Consider the following 8,814-nt stretch of genomic DNA (forward strand, 5'->3'; position numbering starts at 1 on the left):
GAAAGAAAAATGAATATTGAATGAAAAATAGGCTTGAATTGCTCAAACAATGAGTTTGATGCTTTCTCTTTGATTCTCTCTTGATTCTAGTTGCTTGTTGTTTCTTCTTATTGATCAATGGCTTCTAAGCTTGTTTAAATATACCTTCTAATGATTCTGAATGTTGGGATGCTTAGTGGAGTCATTAGAGTCGTTTAAGTGTGAAAACAATTAATTAAAGCAGTTGGGAGCGTCAGTGCATCGATGCATACCCATGGTGCATCGGTGCATCATTGTAAATTCAAATATTTTGACCGTTGGACCCTTAGTGCATCGATGCACTAAGAGTGCATCGATGCATAAAATGCATTCGATGTTTCAAAATAGCCAGAGTGCATCGATGCATGGTTTGTGCATCGATGCATCAAATGCACTGAGTGCATCGATGCATGGTATGTGCATCGATGCATAAAATGTATTTGATGTTCAATTTAATTCATGGTGCATCGATGCATGGATTGGTGCATCGGTGCATCACTTTGAAAATTTGATTTTAGGCTTGATTTTCATTCAAAATACTTTGTGAAAATTGTTTCAAAAATAGTTTAAGTATAAAATGCAATTTTACACATTTAGTAAGGTTTGAAATTGATCTTGAAAGACTTGGAGTAATAATTTGATATTTGATTAATTAAATCAAATATTCTTAGAAAATCATTTGTAAAATCTTAAAATTCATTTAAACTTAATTTGTTATATCGAAACATCAAAATGTTTTCAACATCATCATATGACTCAACAGAATGAACTCCACTTAAACTGTATTCCCTAATAATTTATAGATATTCCCTGTAGTCATCTTTTCTTTCATCACAGTCAATGCACCTTTAACAATTCTAATGGTTTCCCTATCCTCACATGCCTTTGGAATAAAACTATTATTATACAAAGTGCCTAAGGAAATTAGATTATTTTTCAAATCTAATATATGCCTAACATCATATAATGTCCTAACAATACCATCATACATCTTAATTCTGACTTCACCAATACCAACAATATTGCAACATTTATCATCACTTAAATAGACAGAACCATAATTAATTGAACTATATGTCGAAAACCACTCTCTAATAGGTGTTATATGATAAAAAATCCATATCAAGAATCCATGCATCTGTCGACTGAGTTGTTGAAATAGAAAGCATATCACCATCAATGTAATATGTATTGTCATCCTATACTACATTCACAGACTTGGATGATTCATCACATTTCTCATCAGTTTGTTTTTTCCACTTTGGACAATCTCTCTTCATATGTCCCGGCTCCTTGTACTTGTAGTAATGAATTGTCATTTTGCCCTTAGACTTTGATCTGGAATTTCGTTTTTCAGACCCCTCATTCTCTAACTATCTTCCACGATCTTGATTACCCTTAATATATAAACTATCAACATGAGAGTTTTCCCTTGCATTATGCTTTCGCAGGCTGTGAGCCAACAAGGCTGCAGTAATCTCTTCAACTTTTATTATTTCTTTCCCATATGTAAGAGTAGTCACCATGTGTTCGTAAGAGTAAGGCAATGAACACAACATAATCATTGCTATATCTTCATCCTCAATCTTCACATCAAGTTGAGCCAAATTTGTAATTTTTTTTATTGAAGACATTAACATTTTGCGCCAAATCATTACCTTCTTGCATCTTCAACCCATACAACCTCTGCTTTAGATATAGTTTATTGTTATGGATTTGGACATAAATCGACTTTCCAATTTCTTCCATATTTCTCCTAGAGACAACAGACTCATTATGTGATATATAACCTCGTCTACCAAACATAGTCGTATGGTTCTTGCCGCTCGCTGATGCAGTTCTTCTCATCTTCCTCCTTCATCGATTCCGACTTTTGAAATCGTAAAACTTTCAAAATCCCTGGCTGCGCCAACAAATCCTTTACCCTCGTTTACCGTAATATGAAGTTACCAAGACCATTAAATTTCACACTTCGAATTTCGCACATGACATAGCTATCTCAACATGCTCTTATACCAATTGTTGGGAAATCAAGCTAAATAACACATGAAATAAATAGTAAAGAAAATAAAGAACATAAGATCTAACGAGGTTCGACAAGGTGTCTATGTCCTCGGGAACGATGAGCGGATGTTTTCTTATTATTAGCAACAATAATAACAATTATGTTATAATTACATAATATAAAAGCAACCCCGATACAATTACCAAAATTAGATAATTTAACCTCCTCGTCTTCTAGTCCTCATTCTGTCCATGTATATATTCCAAAACTTAAACTTAAAGCAATAATATGAACGGATACCATCTACCCTTCTTCGTGTTCTTTTTTATTTTATTTTCTTTTTGCATTGTCATATGTTACTAATATTTACTTAATATATATCCCGTGACAAAAATCAATACATATCATATATTACTATTATTTACTTTTATAGAACTATAGATAGGCCCGTCTTCAAGTATGGGTTCACACTCCAAAGTGTCATAGCCCACGGAATTGTTCTGTCTTTTCCTTGTTTACTTGTAACTAATGGAAGCCAAAAAAAAAATTAACGCAAAGATAAATAACTTCATTTTAACTAAACCCTCAACCTTTTTTATTGATGAAAATTGTTACAAGCACATAAAATTACAGTGTATAAGAAAAGAAAACGATTCATACAAATTGTACAAAAATTTGATAAATACGTAATAAATTTTTTTAAAAAAAATAAGATTGTTTTTAGAATATTATAAAATACGGGTGAATATATATGTTGATATCAAAATTGCCTCAAAACTAAGTTTAATACCAAAATGTATATTTACCCTAAAAATCAAGTATTATTTACCTTGGATGGTATGATATAGAGTCGTAATATTTAATATTAAGTTTGCTGCCCAGGTTGTCACTTGGTATGTGGAAAAAAAACAAGTCCCGTGAAGAAAATTTGTTAAAGTATACATCAGATTTATTTGTTTTTTATAAATACCCTGACTCGCTCCACTCATTTCTCAAACAACAACTCCTTTACATCAATAAAAGAGTAATCTTTGCAGTGTTTTTCTATATTCTTTTCCAAGTTTAAAGAAAAAACATGGGAATTGTATGATGAAGAAGCATAAGGTGGAAGAAGAAGAAGAGATTGGTGAAGCACTGAGAAGGAAAAGCAAGGGGAAAAGGGAAGCATAAAGGTGAAAATAGTGCTCACAAAGAGGAGCTGGAGTTGCTTTTGGTGAAGCTGAAGAACACCACCAGTACTGGCGGGAAGAGCTTAGAGGAAGTTTGGGTGAAATCGAGAAAGCAAGATTGGTAAAAGTCGAGAGTTGTTGGAGACCTACGTTGGAGAGTATCATGGAAGAAGACGACGTTCTCGATTCATAAATCTTCATTCCAGACTCCTTTTTTTTTTTTGTAACCAGTCTTCTTTTATGCATATATTCTTGTACTTGCCTCACCTGTTTTTGTTCCGGATCTCTGGTTTTTGAGTGTTCGGAGTTTTTGGTTTTGAATATACAGAAGTGATGTCTCTCTTTTATTCAAGCTTTCTGATAAATGGATACAGATGTGATCTGAAAAAGAGAGATTGTTTTAGACTAATTCTTTTAGTATTTCCGCCTTCATCAATATTGCGTCTTGAATAAAATAGAGACAAGAAATTATTTATAGTTATTAGATTTTATAATAGATAAACAATATTTAAGGGAAGATTTTTTTGTTTTCAAGTCTTTGAATTTTCATATTTAAACTATATCCTCTTTGATTTGATGTGCCTTACATTTCATTTAATAGAAAAATCTAATTTTATTAAAAAAAAAACATGATGCATAGCTTCTTTCCTTTATCACTAAAAAAAAGTTGCCCAATCTGAATCTGGTGTGCCACATTAATAGAAGTTTAAGTGAATCTTCTTAGGTGATGGAATTAATTTCTTGTACGTTAGACTTTGAATCATTCTAACATTTGTCGGTGTCATGGGCTTCTAAGTTAAGAATGAAGATTAATTTTGTGGGATATGATTGGTTTAAAGTAAGAGAAAGGGTAGTTCTGCTCTCCTAAAACCTAAAATCACAACTCAGTCCCATCTCCATCTCTCACTCTCTCACCCATCTCCGACGAAATCCGTCCCCATCTCCGGCGAAATCCGTCTATCTCCATCTCTCAGAGCCACCCTCACAATCAGAAATGGAAAATCAACCAATCACCAAATCAACCACCGAGGGTTAGTTTTTTTAATTATTTTCTTTTTGAAATTTTTGCATTATTATTAGGTTTTCATATTGAAATTGATGATAAGTTTACTGGTAATTTCAATAATAGATTAACCATTCACTTAGATTGCTTATTAAATCAACCGAGAATCGCAACGCGAAATGAAAATCGCAACGACAAAATCGCAACGCGATTTTATTCTCTCGTTGCGATAGTCAAATTCGCGTTGCGATTGTCATTTTCGTGTTGCGATTTTCATTTTCAGAAACTATTCTTCTTCTGCAAATTGAAACTTGAATGAATTGCATTACTTCAACCAAAAAACAAAGACAAATAAGAAATTCACAGTGTTGCAAATTTAAGTTTGAAGAATAAACTACTACTTTATGTTTATTATTGTTTTTGGTATATCTTCACAGTGTAGTTTTGGTATATCTAACTTAGTATGTTTATTGTTTTGTAGAACTTTTATTCGGCTCAATTAACCTTAAGAAATAAAGTCAGCCTGGCCAAAACAATTGCGTCGAAGCTTTCACCACAAAGAAAAATGTTGAGGATACTTGCTTCGGGCCATGGCTGAAAGTACAACATCCCGGTGGAGATGCGATGTTGACACACCTGTTTCTTCAAACCATGACTAGGGATCTACCAGATATTATACAACGTCGTGATGAAGAGATTTGGTTTGATTTTCCACCGGCGTATACGTGTTTTGGGCGGGAGGAGTTTTGCTTAATCACCGGTCTACGCTTCGGACACGATGATGTAGGTCGGTACATTAGACACATTACCCGCCCATCATGGTTATCCCAGGTTTTTCCTGAGCTGGAGAGGCCGAATCTACACGTGGAAGACCTGACGATATTATTGAATAAGAAAGATGGTTTTACTCGGATGGATGATGTCGATGTTGTCCGAGTATGCCTTCAAATACTTTTGCATGACGGCTTTTTAGGCAGAGAGGCCAGACAACCTATTCCAAATGATCTAATCAAATTGGTAGAAGACCTAAATGCGTGGAACCTGTTTCCATGGGGCTCGTATTTATGGAAAGCTACATGGAATAAGTTATCGTCTGCCTTGGATGATCGAAAAAGTTTGCATGGCGATGGTTCCAAATACACTTTGACAGGCTTTATTTGGGCCTTTAAGGTAAGAATTTTTATATAATGTTTCCAAAATTATAAGTAATTATTTAACAATTACTAATGTTTGTTATTATATTGTTTGTAGATTTGGATATTTGAGGCCTTTCCCGCCATGAAGACATATGCAATAAAAACTTCAAATAATATTCCCAGGGCTATTTCCTGGAAGAGGAAACGGACATTGCAATGGGAAGATTTACTACGGTATACGAAAATAAATAATGTAAGTTAACATAAATACTACCATATGTTTATAAACAAGTTATTACTAGTACACGTTTAACTTTGTTTGAGCTTTTATATTGTTAGGAGGCCAACACTCCATTACAGAGGCTGACACCCACGGAAGTTTAGCTTGCCACTGATTGGTGGCAAGTTAGTAAGCATTTTTTTGATGGCACGGATGATGAGCAGCCTCCACTTCGGGAGCCATCACCTCACCCAGAGCTATCACCTCACCCAGAGCCATCACCTGATCGACCCGACTATACACCTCCACAACGACAGCCATCACCTATTCTATCACATCATCGAGCCTCTTCTCCACCATCACCGCAAGATAGGCGACCGGAAAAGATGCCACGACGTTTATCTCCCTGTTCTCTACCTCCACGGGATGAGTTAGGAGAGTTACGTGATGAGGTCAATGCCTTGCGTGAGGAGGTCGGTACTTTACGCAAAGACGATGGTGCATGGCGTGTTGAGGTGTCTACTTTACGCGGTGAGGTAGCCGCTCTACGTGAGATGGTAGCATCGTTGCAGAATGAGGTTCATACTCTACGCAACGAGGGTAAGTTTATATTTTTCATATTTAACTTGATGATAAATTTACTCGTAATTTCACTTAGATTAACCATTTCACTTAGATTGCTTAATAAATTCATTCGGTTGCTGTCAATACTGCTAAACTGTTTTTGTTAGTATTTGTTTTTGGTTTGTTTTGTCTTTGGTTGAAGTAATGCAATCCATTCAAGTTTCAATTTGCAGAAGAAGAATAGTTTACTTTCACAACACGAAATGACTATCGCAACGCGGAAATGGCTATCGCAATGCGAAATGAAAATCGCAACGACAAAATCGCAATGCGAAATGAAAATCGCAACGACAAAATCGCAACGCGAAATGAAAATCGCATTGCGATTTTGTCGTTGCGATTTTCATTTCGCGTTGCGATTTTGTCGTTGCGATTTTCATTTCCGCGTTGCGATAGCCATTTCCGCGTTGCGATAGTCATTTCCGCGTTGCGATAGTCATTTTTCGCGTTACGAAAGTAGTTCGTGTTGCGAAAGTAAACTATTCTTCTTGAATGTTATATATGTTGTCCTTTTAAATGTATATAAGTGCTTACTTTGGAATGTTATCTGATGCATTTTGGAACTATGATAGAATAATGACTTGGGTGAATACAATGCAAGTTTGAACATATTTGTCTTTGTTTAATATCATGCCTGTTATTTACTGATTATGTATTAATTTTTTTTAGCGGCCCGATAAGCTGGATGCTTTACGTCGGGTTTTCCTTGCACGACGGAGTTCACGCAGACGGCGTGCACGTGCTATTACGTCTCCGTTCACCCCAATGGTACGAAGACTCCGCAAGAAGAAGCCCGACTCACATGTCATTCCTCAAGAGTCCCCTCCAATCGTTCAAAAGGCCCTATCCCTCAAGAGTCCCCCCCACGTTCAAGAGGTCACTATCATCGTTGAAGAGGTCCCTCCCACCATTCCAGAGCCCGATTCACAGGGGTAATATATCGAATTATTGAGAAACCCCACCATTGCCGGACATGATGGATGAGAGTTGGCTCTCATATGAGTTACCAACTAGTACCCTTCGGTATCTGAAGGGAGAGGAGACAACTACGAAAACAATTCTGGATAATACCCTTTGGGCTAAGATTGCAGTTGATTTTTATCTACATGAGCGGAGCCAAGGGTGTTACACTGACATAAGCAAACTCAACGATGAGATGTATTTGTTTCTTAATCGGTCTTGGTGGGGTGTGTTATTAGGGGTGAAGACAGTGGCTATTTCGATGGGGAGGTAAGTCTTATATTTGACTTATATATGATTTGATTAATTTTTTAAAAATTAATGTAATTCACTAATATGTCTTTTTTTTGTAAAACAGCATCGATGCGTGGGTGTCGCGTCTTCTAATAATAAGGAAGCTTAGGAAAAATAAAAAAATTCGCGATATACAATAATGCCGGTGGCTTTTCACGTAGTTCACTTGAAGAATCAACGAGATGAATCATTTTCGTTGGGCAATGGACAAGCTAAACTTTATCCTGTATGGTGGGAGGTCGATAAGGTTAGTGTTTATTTTTAAAATTTTTAAAGGTGTTCATAAATAAGTGCGCAAATAATGAATTATTACTTATGATTGCAGGTGTTTATCCCTGTTTTGGAACGCGTCATTGGCTTCTCGTCCAACTTCAGCTCCTATCCCTGATGATAATAGTATATGATAGCGTGATAAATTACATATCACTGTCTGATTTGAGAGATATTATCAAGGGATGGAGCTCTCATTTGGCTAAATTCTTGGATGGGATTAATTATTGGACTTATTCTGGACACAAGAAGCCAAAGAAGTTCAATGTCACAGTTGTCAGAGACGAGACCGTGCCACAACAATCGCCGGGAGCCAGAGGGGATTGTGGTCCTCTCGTATGCATGTGCTTGGCGCGTTTGACGACGGGAAGCACAGAGTTTCTACCTCCCACCGATAGAGATAGAGCTGTAGTAGGCTTGTGGTTTCGGTATTATATGGCTAGAGCGATATATTCTAGACGTTGTCTACCTGCATCCGCGTTATGAAAGTATTCATTGTTAATTGGTAAGTCAAATGCAAGTTTTGTTAACATATATACTCCTTTTGGTTTGAAAATGTTTGGTTAAGTACCTATAATTCAATAATTTGTTGTTTGTAGGTTTTAGATATGTAGGAAGTCTTGTTTGAGCAAATGTTTAGTTTTTGCAGGTTAATCCTTAAGTGAGCTGAATGAAATGGATGTACGGGTGCAAAAGTTGATTCATTGATTCAATAATTGAGGAAATAAGAATTATTATTTTTTGATTGTTTAATTGATTTGTAAAAAATGATTTGTAAATGTTGATTTGTTTAATTGGTGTGTACATAATTCTTATTTGTGCTTGTTTAATTGATTAAAATGTAATAGTTGATTTGTTGATTTTCAATCTGCATTATATTGAAGGCAAAATAGACTATCGCAACACGAAACTGACTATCGCAACGAGAAAATCGCAATGCGAAATGAAAATCGCAATGCGAAATGAAAATCGCAACGAGAAAATCGCAATGCGATTTTCATTTCGCATTGCGATTTTCTAGCTGCGATAGCCATTTTCGCGTTGCGATTTTTCATTTCGCATTGCGATAGCCATTTTCGCGTTGCGATAGCCATTTTCGCGTTGCGATTTCCCCG

Source organism: Hibiscus syriacus, unplaced genomic scaffold (assembly GCF_006381635.1).
Source record: "Hibiscus syriacus cultivar Baekdansim isolate YM2019G1 unplaced genomic scaffold, ASM638163v2 tig00110226_pilon, whole genome shotgun sequence".
NCBI lineage: Eukaryota > Viridiplantae > Streptophyta > Magnoliopsida > Malvales > Malvaceae > Hibiscus > Hibiscus syriacus.